Source organism: Penaeus japonicus, unplaced genomic scaffold (genome assembly GCF_977035675.1).
Source record: "Penaeus japonicus unplaced genomic scaffold, GWHDUDI00000001_assembly GWHDUDI00000004, whole genome shotgun sequence".
NCBI classification, from domain to species: Eukaryota; Metazoa; Arthropoda; class Malacostraca; order Decapoda; family Penaeidae; genus Penaeus; species Penaeus japonicus.
This window is the reverse complement of record NW_028234406.1, coordinates 4,779,250-4,796,749: the sequence shown is the minus strand read 5'-3', so window position 1 is coordinate 4,796,749 and position 17,500 is coordinate 4,779,250. Positions and strand designations below refer to the sequence as shown.

The 17,500-nt window shown below is 46.3% G+C and overlaps 1 protein-coding gene across 1 annotated transcript in view; it reads right to left on the bottom strand.

The window, feature by feature from the left end:
- The window catches only part of LOC122255300 (uncharacterized), a gene marked incomplete in the record, with an annotated part of 999,006 nt that overhangs the window by 466,095 nt on the left and 515,411 nt on the right, over positions 1-17,500 (bottom strand).

The window sequence follows — 17,500 nt, the reverse complement described above, 5'->3', positions numbered from 1 at the left end:
CGGGGGGAAACTGCTCCAAACTACGAGAGAAAGAGTCGCATTTATAAATACCTCGTGAAAATGACATCTGGCCCCGGTCGGAACACCCCACCCCTTCCATCCTTACCCCCCTTCTCCCTTTCTCCCTCCCTTCCCCCTTCTCCCCCATCACCACCACCACCACCACCATCGCGCCGTAGACAACGTCTCCCTCCATTGCCCGTTCGATGCGGGACATCCGCACGAGTGTATATTTCGCTTTTATCTCTATCATCCGTTTGAAAATATCAGGATCATAAAGTGGTAAATTGGGGCTTCTAGTGCGATGTTGGGGGTTACAAGTCCATGACCAAAATACAATGAATTGAAGATACTGAAGATTCTGGCTGTCAGGAAATAGCTTTCGTTCCGCAGAAAGTCGTTGGCTAAAGAATAAATTGAAGCCATTGCGCACACGGCAAAAGTAATGGTTATTGGAACTAAACCAAAGATTGCTTGAGGCGAAATGAGTGATAGTTATTGGGGCAAACCCTTAAAGATATTAAGGCTAGAGGAAGGATGGTTATTGGGAGAACCCGGCGGAGATATCGAGGCAAAAATGGATGGCCGGACGGAGCTTATTATGACGACGGGATGAACGTACGTACGTACACGAAGCTCCGCTGCCGCCGCCGTCCGCGTATCTGTTCTCGACGAAGGAGAACAACGGGTTCCGAGGGTCCTTTCCCGACGGGGGAACAAGGTGAGTCCAAGATAAGACGGACTCTCCTATCCCCGACTGGAGGAGAAAACGTAGTTCCGAGGTCCAATACACGGGGTTTCCTTCCCCAACAGAAGAGGACAAAGGGTTCCGCGGTTCAGGACAGACGGTTCCAATGTGCCGAGGGTCTGCTCCGGTGGAGTGACGGAGGTGGCGAGGGAGTGAATGGAGTTCCCGAAGCGTATTCTGGTGAAGTCGGTGAGTTGATGGCTGCCTGTGCGGATGATCGGGCGAAGTTGAGTGAAGACTTGATGATGGCGCGATGGCTGTTTGTTCCGCGACACTCGCTCTGCACTTTGAACTTCTTCGGCCTGAACTTCCTTTTGCCGTTATTTCTACTTTCTTTGTTTTGCTACTTTTTTCTTTTTTCAACTTTTCCTCCTAGTCTCCGTCCCTCTCTCTTTAGTTCTAGAACTACTTTTCCTTCTCCTCTTCTTTTCCCTGTCCCCCCACTCCTCCTCCTCCTCCTCTTCTTCCTCCTCGTCTACCTCCTCTTCTTCCTCTTCCTCCTCCTCCTCCTCCTCCCCCATCGTTGCCCCCGCACTTTCTCGAGACACCTTCACCCACCTCGTTTCCTGTCTTTTGCACCGCTGCACTTAACGATTCCCCGACTCTTTCCCTTCAGGCCTCCTCAGCCGTTCATTTTCCTCCTCTTCTTTTTCTTTTTCTTCTTCTTCTCCTTCTCTTTTTTCTTCCTTTTCTTCTTCTTTCTCTTCTTCTTCTCTTTTTTCTTCCTTTTCTTCTTCTAAAAAAATTCTTCGTCTTCTTTTTCGTTTCCTTCTCCTTCTTCTTTTCTTTCCTTACCTCCCCCTTCTTCTTCTTCTTCTTCTTCTTCTTCTTCTTCTTCTTCTTCTTCTCCTCCTCCTCCTCCTCCTCCTTCTTCTTCTTCTTCTTCTTTTTCTTCCTCCTCCTCCTCCCCCTCGAAAAACTCGTCATTCAACTCTACTTCTGCCCTTCGCGTTTTCCGGGAGCTGTCTCGGTTGACTTCGTATTCGCGTGGTAGAAGACATGATTTTCAGAGTACATGTAAAATGTATCAAAAGAGAGAGAGAGAGAGAGAGAGAGAGAGAGAGAGAGAGAGATAAAGAGAGGGGGAGAGGGAGAGAGAGAGAGAGAGAGAGAGAGAGAGAGAGAGAGAGAGAAAAGAGAGGGAGAGAGAGAGAGAGAGAGAGGAAGAGAGAGAGAGAGAGAGAGAGAGAGAGAGAGAGAGGAAGAGAGAGAGAGGAAGAGGGAGAAGAGAGAGAGAGAAAAAGAGAGAGAAGAGAGAAGAGAGAGAGAGAGAGAGAGAGAGAGAGAGAGAGAGAGAGAGAGAGAGAAAGAGAAAGAGAAAGAGAAAGAGAGAGAGAGAAAGAGAAAGAGAGAAAGAGAAAGAGAGAGAATTCCACACCTATAATTTCGCTCTTCAAAAGAATCTTACGCCTCCTCACCCTCCCCCTCCCCACCCCACCCCCACCCCGGGCAACGCCACTCTCACACACTTCCTTAACGAAGGTACTGCGTCCTGCACCCCATACATTTACTCCCATTAACTTTCCCTCCCTGAATTGCGTTTCCCCTCAACTATCACACAATTTTAACAAAATGGGGCGTTTTTAGATATGTTAGCTACCTCGTTTTCTTTTATTTTCCTTTTCAGGACCGATAGACAAATACATACTCACGCTTACACACAAAGTCAGTCTCCTTCCCAACCTTTCTCTCTCTCAATCTCAATCTCTGTCTCTGTCTCTGTCTCTGTCTCTGTCTCTGTCTCTGTCTCTCTCTCTCTCTCTCACTCTCAATCTCTCTCTTTCTCTCATTCTCACACTCATTCTTACACACTCTTATTCTCTTACTGTGTGTGTGTGTGTGTGTGTGTGTGTGTGTGTGTGTGTGTGTGTGTGTGTGTGTGTTTGTGTGTGTGTGCGCGTGTGTGTGTATGTGTGTGCGTGTGCGTGTATGTACGTCCATATCTAGTGACATTCTCCATCCTCGGCCGAACAGCTAGCCCTATTTTTCCGTCGTGTTCCTCCCATCCTTCCCTGTTCCCGATATCATTTTTTGCTGAACAAAGACCCGTTTTTGCCTTCCTCGACCCTTCGTGCATAACCCTTTCCTTTGGTGTGTCGTTCTTGCTATGCAACAATCAGTGTCAAATCTCTCCTACTCTACTTGTTTTTTTCTTAGCTCTCTCACTCTTTTTCTCTCTCTTTTTCTAGTCCTCTTAAATCTTAAAAGTTCTCTCCCCCCCCTCCCCTCTTGTTACGCCAATTCTTGTATCTCTCTTTTGTTCCGCCGCTTTTATTACGTTTTCGCCCCCCTTCTTCAGTTTTTTCCTTCCTCTTCTTCTTTCTCATTCTCCCTCCTTTTCTTTCTCCGATTTTCGCTCTTTGCTTTATCCTCCCTTTGTAGATTTATACGATTTTCGGCATTTAGTTGTCTTGGTGTTTTCTACTTTTGCCCCTCTTTGCTTTCCTCACTTTTTTCTTTCCCTTTCTCTTCCTTTTTCTCATTCTCCATTCCTGTCTCTGACTTTCTTCCTCTCTCCCTCTCCCCCTTCACCCCTCACCCTCACCCTCTCTCCGTCCAATCCCTTACACGCCCCCACACCCCCAACAATATCCCCCTCCACCTCTCCCCCGACCGAGCCAGCCCCCTATCGTCTCTCCACCGCTCCTCCCCTCCCCTCCCACCTCAACCCACCCCCAACCCCACCCCCATCAGCAACATTTCAGGGAAGTGCCTGGCCTGACCTGACGTCACAACTACCTCGACCTGAGATCCCATTTCCCCTTTGCCGAGTACGCTCCGGCACCCACTGGGAGATTATACACGGTTAAACGCGAGGGGGACGAAGACTCACGCGCTGGAATTTTGAGGTATTTCTAAAGGTGGTGGAGAAGAAAGAGAGAGAGAGAGAGAGAGGGAGGGAGAGAGAGAAAGGAGGTAAAAGAGGAGGGAGGGAGGGAGGGGGAGAGAAGGAGAGGGAGGGAGAGAGAGAGAGAGAGAGAGAGAGAGAGAGAGAGAGAGAGAGAGAGAGAGAGAGAAAGGAGGTAAAAGAGGAAGGAGGGAGAGAGAGAGAGAGAGAGAGAGAGAGAGAGAGAGAGAGAGAGAGAGAGAGAGAGAGAGAGAGAGAGAGAGAGAGAGAGAGAGAGAGAGAGAGAGAGAGAGAAAGGAGGTAAAAGAGAAGGAGAGAGAGAGAGAGTCGATGAGATGGAAGGGGAGGGAAGGTAGCTGAAGGAGTCAAGGAGGAGGAGGAAATGAAGACGGAGAGACAATTGGACTCGGGAGAAGGTGAGGGGAGATGGGAAGAGAGGGGAGAGAGAGAGAGAGGAGGGGAGGGGGGGAGGGGTCGGTAGTCTAGTTGCCAGAATCGGATGTCAGGCTTCTGCACTGTTGCCAGGGTCAGAGGTTGGAGCTTCTCAACAGTGTTACCAGAGCCAGAGGCCGAACTCATACTGCTGTCTGATTCGTGCAGTATTGCCGGGATGAAAAAAAAATCGATCTCTCCTCAGTGTTACCAACGTCAAAGTTTGAGGCAATCTTTAAAAAAATATATATATCCTGACTGACACAGTATTGCCAGACGCAAAATTCTAGAAAAGTGCCAGCTACTGTTATACCTACAACCCCACACAGTATAACAACTATCCTCACGCCCCCCTCACCCCCCCAAAAAAAAGTAACTACATAGACTAGGAAACAACCAAAACCCAGGATCGCCAAAGTCCACCCCCCCAACCTCCATCAACCTCCCACAAGTCAGCCTTGCAAACGGATCTACTTCAGAGGAGGGGGGAAAGGGGAGGGGAGGGGGGGGTCATCACCTCAACCCTTCAACCCCCGACATCAATTTCGGCGCAATCCCCAAAAACCCGAATAAATGCCCGGCCTCTTAATCAAACAGCGTGGCCCCTTCGATGTCAACCTCGTTAATTAAACGCCTAAGATGCCTCTCGGATGGCATGGTGCCGTGACGCGTGGCGGCTCCGCTTCGGCATAGAACATCCCGCGCAGACAAATGCCCGTGAAGAGCGTGAGATACTGGTCAGACATGCAAGCTACACCTTTTATCCTTTATCCATTTCTCTCTCTCTCTCTCTCTCTCTATCTCACTCTTTCTTTCTTTCTTTCTTTCTCTTTCTCTCTCTCTCTCTCTCTCTCTCTCTCTCTCTCTATCTCACTCTTTCTTTCTTTCCTTCTCTCTCTCTCTCTCTCTCTCTCTCTTTCTCTCTCTCTCTATCTATCTCACTCTTTCTTTCTTTCTTTCTCTCTCTCTCTCTCTCTCTCTCTCTCTCTCTCTCTCTCTCTCTCTCTCTCTCTCTCTCTCTCTCTCTCACGTTATCCTTCTCTTCCCCCTCCCCTCCCTTTCCCTCCCCTCCCCTCCCTCCCCATATCTAGGCCCGGGACTCCATCATGCAGCCATCAACTCCAACATCGCTTTAGTAATTACAACTTTAAGGTGATCATTACATCATTGCATGTTGCAGGATTTCGCCCCGCGGTGATTGCTAGTTAAAGAAAAAATACGATTTTTTTTTCACAATCCATGTTTGAATAAAGCGGCTTTGATTTTTTTTTTTTTTTTCAGTGCATAATGGCAGTCGAGTTGTAGTTAATGCATTCGGGAAGATATATATATATATATATATATATATATATATATATATATTCATTTATATATATATATTTTTTTTCTTTTTCAGTCGGAACTTCAGAAAACACACGTCCGTCAATTACATAACACACAAAAAAATCACAACATATGAACAAATAAACAAAACAAAACAAAAAAAAACGATAAACACATAAATAAATAACATAACATAACAACAATAATTCCCCCGCTGAGCTTTCTGGAACGCAAGCTTAAAAAAAAAAAAAAAAAAAAAAAAAACACACACACACAAACCGCAAATTACTTTAAAACTAGATACCACGCCGCCGCTGTCACTTTTTTTTTCCTTTTTCTTTTTTTCTTTTGTTTTTCTCTCGCTTCTTCTTTGACGCAAATAAAACACAACAATAGCGCACACGAATACAGCAATACCACACGAATCACTGGGCGGAAAATGGGATGGTTTGTCGTTAATATTATTTATTTTGTCTTATTTTTTTTTTCTTTCACTCTGGGTAAAAAAGAAAGAAAGAATGAATGACTAAATAGAGGCATAAAAGTGTAGAAATAAAAGAAGAAAAAAGAATATCCCTAACCCCATACCCAAAACAAAAAAAACGAAAACAAAAACAAAAAAAAAAAACGTACCCACTCACCCCTCTAACCTCCACCTCCCCATCCCCTCTCCCCCCTCCCCCCCAATCCTCCTCATCTCCCCGCAATGACATAACCTCATGAAAAAGGATATTGATCATCTTCGGTATGACATCCCCCGGAAGGAACCAACCACCAATACACATGGCGGACGGTTCTTCTTCCCTCAATACGCGTCCCCAATCTGACAGCCTTCGTCTCTGGCTCAATCAGCGGCGGGGACGGAGGGAAAGCCTACGAATGCTCGATTAGGGAAAAGGAATGATTAGTATAAAGAAATGTAGGAAATGTGACTTGCTATCACATGCACATACACACACACACACGCGCTCTCTCTCTGTCTCTGTCTCTCTTTCTCTCTCTCTCTCTCTCTCTCTCTCACACACATACATATACATACACACACACACACACACACACACACACACACATATATATATATATATATATATATATATATATATATATATATATATATATATATATATATATATATATACATATACACACTACAGAAACAAAAGAACACCCCCCAACCTCCCCCCCCCCATTCTGCATTAAAGAACCCCAACATAAACCAAATTCCCCCTCTCTTCTCTCCTCCTCCCTATCCCCCCCCCCCCCTCTATCAGCCCCCGAACTCCCCCTAATATCTCACGGGAGAGCTTACAATACCACGCGAGGACGCACAGGTAATATCATAATCAGGCTGGTGTGGTCTAGGACGCATCCCTCCCTCCAACCCCCCAACCCCCCGCTCCCCTCCTCCTACTTTCTCTCTCCCCCTGCCTTGCGTCGCGTATTTATGGTGTTCACTGTCTAATCTCTTCTTGTTCTGTCGAGGCTGCTGCTGCTGCTGCTCTCTCTCTCTCTCTCTCCCTCTCTCTCTCTCTCTCTCTCTCTCTCTCTCTCTCTCTCTCTCTCTCTCTCTCTCGCTTACCCCTTCACATCTACTCCCCCTCCCCCTTTCTTCTCCTATCCTCCACACTACATCCTCTCCCCCCCCCTCCATCCCTCCCCTTCCCACCCACCCACACCCACCTGACTCCCACCCCCACTCTTCACCTATAGAATTAAGGATTATTTCCCCAGAAGGATTTTCTCCTAAGACCTACATTCATTCACAATACGCCACGTCGCCTTTAATCAATTTAATTCGTGGATTGCAGACTGCACCGGCAATTGATTCACGGCCGGGAAATAAATAACTCTCTCCCCTTCTTTCCCCTTTATGATAATAACAACAATAACAACAGAAAAAAAAGGCCAACTGCATCAATATTTCATTGCATATCTGGTAGAATTAGAATTATTTTGATTACTATCCCTGTTCAATTACTATCGGCGTTGGTAGTGATGCCGGAATAATGAATACTGTTTCATTAACGTTACACTCGTCGTAATCTATTTTTGTTTATAGTAAATAGTAATGCCGATGATGCAGGCGATGACGATTGCAGCATTAAAAGCGCTGGAAGCAATTATCGTAGTTGATACGTGTGGGGAAGGGGAGGGGGAGGGGGAGGGGGCGGTAGATGTAGTACAAGTTGTACCTGTCGTAGTAGGTTATAAGGGAAGGACTGGAGGCTATATTACAAAAAATATATATATACATGAATAAATAAAATATGAAGAGGTAGCAATAACAGTAGTAGCAGTAGTAGTAATGGCAGATATAAAGTAGATATATGTAATCGAATAATTTATCATTCTTCAGATACTGTGACCTCTGATGAGGATTCTACTTCCTCCGCCACGAATCCTCCCCCCCTCTCCACCCCCAGCAATGATCCCGGTCGCCGAAACGCCCTCACCCCCCCCACCCACCGCCACCATCCTCCTCCACCTCCTCCTCCTCTTCCTCCTCCTCCACCTCCGTCCGCGACATTCGCACTCGCCGTGCCCGCGTCGCCGTCATTAACTCCTGGCTGCTGGTAGCTGGCGTCGCTAAGGGCGGACCGACGGGCGGGCTGGCGGGCGGGCGGTGTGGGCGGGGGCGTCGCAGGTCTCCCCGCCTTCACGCGAACAAAAGCAATTGTTCGACGTTGAGGAAAGAAATTTTGAATATGAATGGAGCCACTGATTCCAGAATAAAGGTGTCATTAGTCGCATTTCGACGTTTGGGGGTCGGGCGCAAGGGGGGTTGGGGGGAGGGGGTGAGGGGGGGGTTGGGGGTGAGGGGGTGAGGTGAGGGGGTGCGGGGGTGAGGGGTGATAGGGGGGGAGAGGGGTGATAGGGGGTGAGGGGAGGGTTGGGGGTAAGGGGGTGGAGAAGGAAAAGGAGGAGGAGAGGAGAGGTGAGGAGGAGGAGGAGAGGGGGTGAGGGGAGGGTTTGGGGTGAGGGGGTGAGGGGTGGGTTGGGTGTGAGGGGGTGAGGGGAGGGTTTGGGGTAAGGGGGTGGAGAAGGAAAAGGAAGTGGAAGGGGAGGTAGAGGAGAAGGAGGGGGAGACGAATAAGAGAGATAGAGAAGGAGAAGGAATAAACAAGGAAAAAGAAGAAAGAGAAAGAGGAGGAGGAGGAGGAGGAAGAGGTGGAGGAGCTTGGGCCTATTGCTCATGTTTTGCTACTTCAGCTATTCCACTATTTTCAAGCTGGCTCTTTAGAAAAAAAAATCAGCAGCTGATTCTTGTAACCCTTCCCCACTACTACCACTCTATAACCCCCACCCACACCCCCATCCCCACCCACCCCCACACACCACACACGCCTAAAGTTCATGATTGACCTCGTCCATGAACTCTTCGTCTGCAATTTGAACTTTGCAATTGCTGCGACCTTACCACAGTTATAAAAGGAGATTCTGATGGGAGCTTTTTTTTTTTTTTTTTTTTTTTTTTGATCTTCGCGTCCTGTCGCATTTTCGGCCGCGAATTCCTACCATTTTTTCTTCTCGAAGTCAGCTGATGTTCAACAAACGAACAAAAATCCAATAAAATCACGAAATCAACAAAACTCTAAACAAACGAACAGACATCCCTCTCTCTCGAAACCCACCAACCATCTACATCCATCCACAATCAAATCCAGAATCCCCACATATCAATAACGACACCCATTAATTAATTAATAACCATCTTCCCCGGATACAGAACCCCCCCCTTTTTTTTCCTTTTTCCTTTTTGCATCGTTTAAAACACAACACAACCCTACGCGGCATTACTCGGCTTCGAAAGAAAACTATTTAGTATTCCTATCATCTACTGTCATAACATGCAACTACTGGAAAGCGACGAGGCGTGTTTATGGCGTATTAACATGGAATGCCCCGTGTTATTGGACTTTAGGAGAGCCGACTACATAAGATAATACACTCGTGAACTGACAGCTCTTCCCTTCCTTCCTTCCTTCATTGCTTGCTTGCTTCCTCTCTCTTCCATTCTTCTCTTCTCTTCTTCTCTCTTTTCCGTTCTTCTCTTTCTCTCTTTTCTGTTCCTCTCTTTCTCTCTCCTCCGTTTTTCTCTTCCTCCCCTCTCTCTTCCCTTCCTCTCCTCTCTTTCCCTTCCTCCATTCCTCTCTCTTCCCTTCTTTTCCTCCTCCCTGCCTCTCTCTTCCCTTCTCCCTTTATCACCTCCTTCCTCTCTTCCTCCTCTCCGCCCCCACATTTCAGTATAATACCATCACCACACCGAGGAGAGTCCGTAGAGGTTAATAGAGCGAGTCTTTACCTCGGGATTGCCCACCTTATGGCACGGAAGACGGAGGAGGAGGAGGAGGAGGAGGAGGAGGAGGAGGAGGAGGAGGAGGAGGAGAAGCAGTAGCAGGAGGTGGTGGTGGAGGAGGTGGAGGAGGAGGAATAGGCGGAGAGTAGGAAGAAGAAGAAGAAGAAGGAGAAGAAAAAGAAGAAGAAGAAGAAGAAGAAGAGGAGGAGGAAGAGGGGATTGGCACAAAAAGAAGGATGCCACGGCGCTGAATTTGACCATTACAATTGAGTAATTCAAGTCCATTAGAGTTGTAACCCTCTAGAAAATACATCCGTTTCCTCAAAGGATCACTTTCCCATGGCAAGGACACGCGAGGAGCTGCCTTATGGCACCGGGGAGGAGGGCTGTTCGGGGGGAGAGATATAAAGGCGGGAGCATGTCTTCTACAACACCTGCGGGCACGCTGTATTGTCTCTGTGCGTGTTCGTGTTATGTAAATTTTCTCTTTCTTTCTTCCCTTCCCTCTCGCTCTCGCTATTTCTCTCTCTCTCTCTTTCTCTCTTTCTCTCTCTCTTTCTCTCTCTCTTTCTCTCTCACTCACTCTCTCTCTCTCTCTTTCTCACTCTCACTCTCTCACTCTATCATCTTATGTTCCTTTTCTTTTATTCCTTCCTTCTTTTTCTCTCTTTTCTGCACTGTCGCCATCGAGGATTAGGATAACAAAACCGCCTCTAAATCCCGAGGCTGGATAGAGGCCACGGGGCCCTCCCTGGCACTGCACAGACGAATGTCAACAAATGTGCAAAATGATTTCCAGAATCCGAAAACCAGTGACCTTATTTCGCTCTCGTCACCTACTTACACGCGCTCCTACTTCCAGTATCACACGACCAAACGCAACGGCTCAATTCAATCACCTAATAACGAACTCATGAAATCCTTTCCTTTATATAAAAGAAAATCAAATAAAAAAACAGCTCCCCGCCCCCCCTAAAAAATGGATAACATGGATAACATTTCAACAATTCTCTGCCATAATTCCGTAATTCCGCATGACAATACTGGAGCAATAACTCTCGTGGTAAGCCGGGCTGGCGTTAGGGCGAGCCACGTGGGGGAACCGTAGTTGCGAGGGCGGCCGACAGATGGCATGGGCAGTGCTCGGCGGACTCCAGCGCCACCCGAGGAGGAGCCTGGCGAGGGGGGTTGCGTCATTCCTCCAGGGGTGTTTTCCGCGGGCTCTGAAGGAGGTGCACGGCATGCTCTATATTTTCTCTCTGGCGACTCCCCAGGATATTAAATATTGTTATTCCAGTAGTGAGCTTGAATGTTGCTGGAATTGCGATACCGTCGGTCGAGGAGGGGGAGAGGGGGGATGGGGGAGAAGAGGGAGGAGGAGAGAGAGAGAGAGAGGGGGGGGGACGGGACGGGACGGGGGACGCATGCGGCGGCCGGGGGCGCACCCAGGCCAGCAAGGTGAATCTGCAATCCAGTGGACGTTTCCACTGCCTTTCGTCTACCTCGCCACGCTCGATTTTGACCCTCCCCTCACCCGAAAAAATAGCAATGCACCTGTCCAAGGGGCGCTGGGGGTCAGGTACTGGAGCAGCAGGTGCCTTGGGGCCCGGTACCCGATACAGTGTACCCGGCAGGTACCCGGACCTCCGCCACCCACGGCTGAGCGCTGGGAATCTCACGGCCGATACAGAAATATCGTTGCGAGAGAGAAAAAAAAGAAAGAGTACAGCATAACAGACGCTGAAGAGACCGTCGCGCTGCATCGAGTCCCGCGGGATGGGTGGCCGTGCGTGCGTGCGTGCGTGCGTTCCGCGTTTACGGATTCTCGGAATTTCGGCTGGATCCTGTAGGCTTTATTTCGGCCGCCGAAGAATCCGACCGCCGCCGCCGCCGGTTTTCGAGCAGCCTCCGAGTGAAAATGACTCTCATATCCCAATGGCTCGGCTCGGGCTAATATTCTCGCCATTACCTAACTCACAAGCTTGAGATGACTGTGTCCTCCCGCCGAACCGCCACTCCTTTGGGTGCGCGCGCGTGTGTACTCGTGGGCGGGCGGGCGTGCGTGCGTGCGTGTGCGTGTGCGCGTGTGCTCTTGTCCGTGCGTGTTCGTGTACGTGTGTGCTTACCTGTGTGTGTGTACGTTTGTGCGCCTGACCGCCATCTCGCCACGGACGAATAATCTAATATCCGTTACATATAAAAGCTATTAACTAATTGCATTAAACTACAAAAAAAAGATATATAATTAAACATATGAATGTACAACTGCGTTAAGGAAAAAACATTTGACATTAACTCCAAGTGACCTCGCAGCGTAAAATATTTTCTGAGGAACAAAAATTTAGCGCAACCAATCAGCTGACGGTGAACTCCACATGAACGAGAATTACTACACTACATAAACATAAAACTATAATGATAATCCCACGCTTGAAAGCATCGTAAATTACAAATATAAACTTGTTAGTAATCAGCAAATAGAATATAAAAGCACTGACTTAAAAAAAAAAAAAAAAATCAATAAAACAAGCTTATCTCATAACTCCTAGTATCTATATGTAAATAAACAAAACAAAACGAAATAAAAAAAAATCCAATTCAATTTCTCAAAACTTCAAACATAAAGAAATCAAAGGAATACATACTAATTCATAACCGCATTAGAATGATTTCATAATGGCTGTCTAGCACAAACAGTAAAACATCAAATAAAAAAAAGAGAGAGGGGGCGGGGGACGGTAAAGAGACCATAAAGAGAACGGACACATGAATGAGGTCAAGCGAGGTCAAAGGACTGCAGGGGCGAACGCGGTCAGGTGTGGCCGGTGTAAAGAGATGTCGAAGCCGTAGTCAGGTGCGAGGAATCGGACACAACAAGAGAGCGCGCGGGAGACCCAATAATAGAATGTAAGTTGCGAGTCAAAAAAAAGAAAAAAAAGAAAAGAAAAAAAAAATCATGTCACGTGACAAATGACAATAATAAGAGTGGAGAAAGAGATGTCATGGCGTCGGATTATGAAACTCAATTACAGAGTGACATGTGCAAATGAAGGACTATTGTGAGTAATGGAATATGTATAATTATGTGTGTATATGTACACACAGACCCACACAGACATACAGAAACATGATCCACACACGCAAATACATACACATACACACACACACAGACACACACACACATGTATACATACATACAAACACACACATATATATGCATATATGTATATATATTTATATACATACATATATATTTAAATATATATATATATATATATATATATATATATATATATATATACATATACATATATATATCCACACTCAAATTGCATAATCTGTCATCCTGAAAACGACATTCCTAACCGAAGTCTCTTGCAATAAATGCAGATATAATAATCCGGCTTCTATTTACGGTGCAACTCGGACAGCTGAAAGACATCTGATTACCGCGATAAAATACTCGGGCCACGGAATCCCACGAACGAACGAGACACCGGCGATAGTGCCACACACACACCCTCCCTTTCCCCCTTCCATCACCATACTTTTTTTTTTTTTTTACATTGTTATTTTCTCGTCATGTATGTACTATAATGATGATAATAATAATAATGATAATGACAGTGGTAATAATAGTGATGATAATGATAATGATACTGATAATAATAATAATAATAATAATAATGATGATAATGATAACAATAATGATAATAAAGATAATGATGATAATAAAAATAATAATAATAATAATAATAATAATGGTAGCAATAATAATGATAATGATAATAATAATGACAATAATAATGATGGTAATAATAATAATTTTAACAAAATCAATATTTCTATCATTATTATTATTACTTTGATTAATATCACCATCATTATCATAATATTAACATCAACAACAACAACACGAAAGATACAAAAACACCCCCCCACCCCCCCCCCACCAAAAAAAAAAAAAAAAAAAAAAAAAAAAAATAAAAAAATAAATCAATAATAATGAACCTTTCCAAACTCATCTGAGCCACAAAGGAAAATAATTTCACAAAAAAAGGAGAGTCAATGAATGAGCCACAGTTTGACACGCCGGTAGGTGGCTCTCACCATACCCGACCGACCGACCACGTGGTGCGAATTTTAAATAACGACACGCAAACACTACATGCTTGCAAGTGTTCCCTGCTATCAAAGGATGAACCCGAGCACGCTGAGTGATTGTTCAAGGATGACTTGACGTGAACGCATTGGAGGTCCACCTTCTATTTTTTTTTTCTTTTTTTCTTTTTCTTTTTTCTTTTTTTCCTAGGTCCACCTTCCCTTTTTTTTTTTACTTTTTTTCTTTTCTCTTTTTTCATAGGTCCACCTTCACTTTTTTCACTATCTTTTCCTATTTCTCTCTTTCTCTTTTTCTTGTTTTTTTCTTCTTCTTGTTCTATCGTCATTCTATATTCTTTGATTCTTGTTTGTAACAAATGAAGAGGTATGAGGTATGAGGTTATGCAATCATACAGAATGTGTATGTATATATGTGTGTATGTGTGTGTGTGTGTGTGTGTGTGTGTGTGTGTGTGTGTGTGTGTGTGAATGAGTGAATGAGCGAGTGATTCATTGAATGAATGTGTCACCTTATCCGATCTCTATCAAAATGCTGGTAAAACTTGCTCGCTAACGGAAATAAAGAGAACCAGCCCTGAGGCTAAATTCAGGGGTAAGGGAACGACTCAAAGATGATCGGGCGGAACGTAAACAAGCGAGGGGAGAGGAACGCACCTGCCCCCCCCCCTCCCCGCGATCAGCTGATAACCCCAGAGGAGTGAGGGGAGACAGGCGGGCCGGCCCCTCACCCCATCCTTCCTCCCATCCCTTCCTTTTTCTGACCCCCTCCCCACTCTTATCCCTCCTCCTCCTCTTCTTCTTCTTCTTCCTCCTCCTCTTCTTCTTCTTCCTCCTCTTCCTCCCTTTTCCTTAACACACTTCCCCTGTTTTTCGGTCTAGCCCTTTTCAATTCCCTTGTGGCTTATCCCTTCCCCTCCCCCTTTTCCCCTCGCTATCCCTTTCCTTTCTTCGCACTACATCATCCTACCCTCCCCATTTATCCATGCTCTCCCTTCCCTTTCCCCTTTTTTTACCCTCTCACACTTTCCCTCTCCCCTTCCCCATCTTACCCTCTCTCGCACTTTCCTCTCATCCTTTCCCTCTCCCCTTCCCCATTCTACCCTCTCTCGCATTTCACTCTCTTCCATTTCCCTCTCTCTCATCCTTTCCCCCTCTCCCCTTATCCTCATCCTTCCCCTTCCCCTCTCCCCTCTCCCCCTCTCCCCCCACAGTCCAGACGATAAGCAATTCCCCGATGCGTTCGACCGATGGATACCTAAATACCGAACTCACGCAATTACTCTTCGGCGAGAGAGAGAGAGAGAGAGAGAGAGAGAGAGAGAGAGAGAGAGAGAGAGAGAGAGAGAGAGAGAGAGAGAGAGAGAGAGAGAGAGAGAGAGAGAGAGGGAGAGAGAGAGAGAGGGACGAGGAGAGATAAAAGGCGCTCATGGAATCCACAATAGAGAGAGAGAGAGAGAGAGGGGAAGGAAGGGGAGGAGAAGTGGGTAGGAGAGGGAGGGGAGGGAGGAGGGAAGAGACGTGGGGAGGGGAGGGGAGGAGAGAAGGGGAGGGGGACGGCGGAAGCGATAACAGAACCATCGACCAGCGTGAATATTAATAAATCTCCGTCCTTTACTCCCCCTCCCTCCCTCCCCCATCTAACCCCTCCCACACACTCTCCCTCTCTCTCTCTCAGACACACACACACACACACACACAGACACACACACGATATATATACACACCGGCCGTTGTTGCAGGACTGCATTTGCACGTGGATGAATGTGGTTTATCGGCCGCTATCGGGGAAGAACCGACGGGGGGAGGGGAGGGGTCCATGAACCCACGTGGGAAATACAGTCTGAGTACTCTATTTCGGAAAGGGGGGAGGGGGGAGGAGGAAGGACTAGACTGAGTAATATCTTTTTTTTTTTAATCTTAATTTTATTGCAGGGGAGGAGGATTCAATGGATCGAATTTTTATATTCCATTCACTACTGACGTGTGTCTGTCCGTAATTTTTTTTTCGTCTATTGATTTATCTATGTTTTTGAGGGGAGTGGGGGTGGGGGTGGGGGGTGGAGGGAGGTTACCCCCCCGTGGATGAAATTTCCCTTCTCATTCACTTACATATTCGACGTGTGTGTGTGCGTATCCACCCGTATGTACGTATAGGTGGTGCGGTGCATGACCGTGTGTGTGTGTGTGAGACTGTCTGTCTTTGGATATATTGTTATTTTACGACTCACTAATCCCATAAATTATTCGGAAGATAGTGGTTAAGGACAGGCATTACCCGCGATGAGTTATGAGTGAAAACGCGCAGGTTAAGCATGCACGGGGGATTACAGCCGCGAGTAATCGCCTTTTTTATTAATCTAGCTAAGAGGATTTCCCCAGGATTGTCTAACGGATGTGACAGCGGATTCGGACGGAGCAAGTAAGCCAAGCAAGCAAAGCAAGGCAAGCAAGGCAAGCAAACGCCCACTTTCTTACTGCAATGCCAGTAAAAGGGAGACAATCGGAGATCGATTGTCATTACCGAGAGACAGACAAACAGTCACATGAACAAATCCATATGCCACTGGGTCCGCACGGAACGCAAGGACACAAGAATGACTGACTGGTTTTGTACTCTAGATAACCCCCTACGCCTTCCCTTCCCTTCCCCTCCCCCTTTCCTCCCTCCCTTTATTACTCTCTCCCTTCCCTCTCTGCTGTACTCTCCCATCCTCTGTTACTTCCTTTTCTGTCTCTTTTTTCCCTTTTCCTTTAATTTTCTTTATTTTACTATCCTTTCTTTTTTCTTTCATTCCTTTCCCTTTCTCTCCTTATCCCTCCTTTTCCCCTTTTCTTCCCTCCCTTTTCCCTTTTCCTTTCCCCTTCCTCTCCCCCTCCCCTTTCTCTTCCCTCCCTTTCCCTTTCCCCTTCCCCTTCCTCCCCCCCCTCCCCTTTCTCTTCCCTCCCCCTCCCGTCCCCTTCCTGTGTGCGTCTTCAGTCACGCGACCACGCCAACACGCACGAGATTGCACGGCGACGCACGTCCAGCGAGGGGGGGGAGGGGGGAGAGGGGGGAGGGGGGGCAAGTGCGATCGCCCGAGCACCAGATTCCTCCCAAGAAATTTTACTCACTGTCTGCTGAGCTCCACGCTCCTCTAACGACACCTCGAAATTCTGACATACCTGCAAAGAAAGAGAGAGAGAAAAAAATGTTAATCTAATCTCGGCTATGAATTCCATCAGCATTTCTATTTTTTTTTTTTTTTATAGCAAGGCCTGAATATAGACTATACGAATATAAATAACCAAGCGGATTGTTGCAGCATGAGTAAATCGAGAGAAAAAGCATGAATGTATTCCTATCTAAATAAAGCAGACATGCAAGAATATACGTCTAAATGTTTATATTATGTATTCTGCCTACACGTGTATATAAGATTGTATTCATATGTATTATACGTTTACACAAAAATACAGTCTATGTACGTATATGTGTAAAAGTGTTTGTATGTTCGCGCAAGTATACTATGTGCATGTACATACACATACGTATTTAAACACACACAGAGACACATACATACATACACACACACATACAAACATGAGTATACGTGTGGTATGTACGTATGTTAATACAAACCTCCGTGAGTTTGTTTTCCGTTTTCCACAAGTCTATGCCTTTAAACACGTCTACCCCCTCACCCCCTTACCCCCCCCTACCTCGGGACCCTATCCGACAGTTACTGATCAC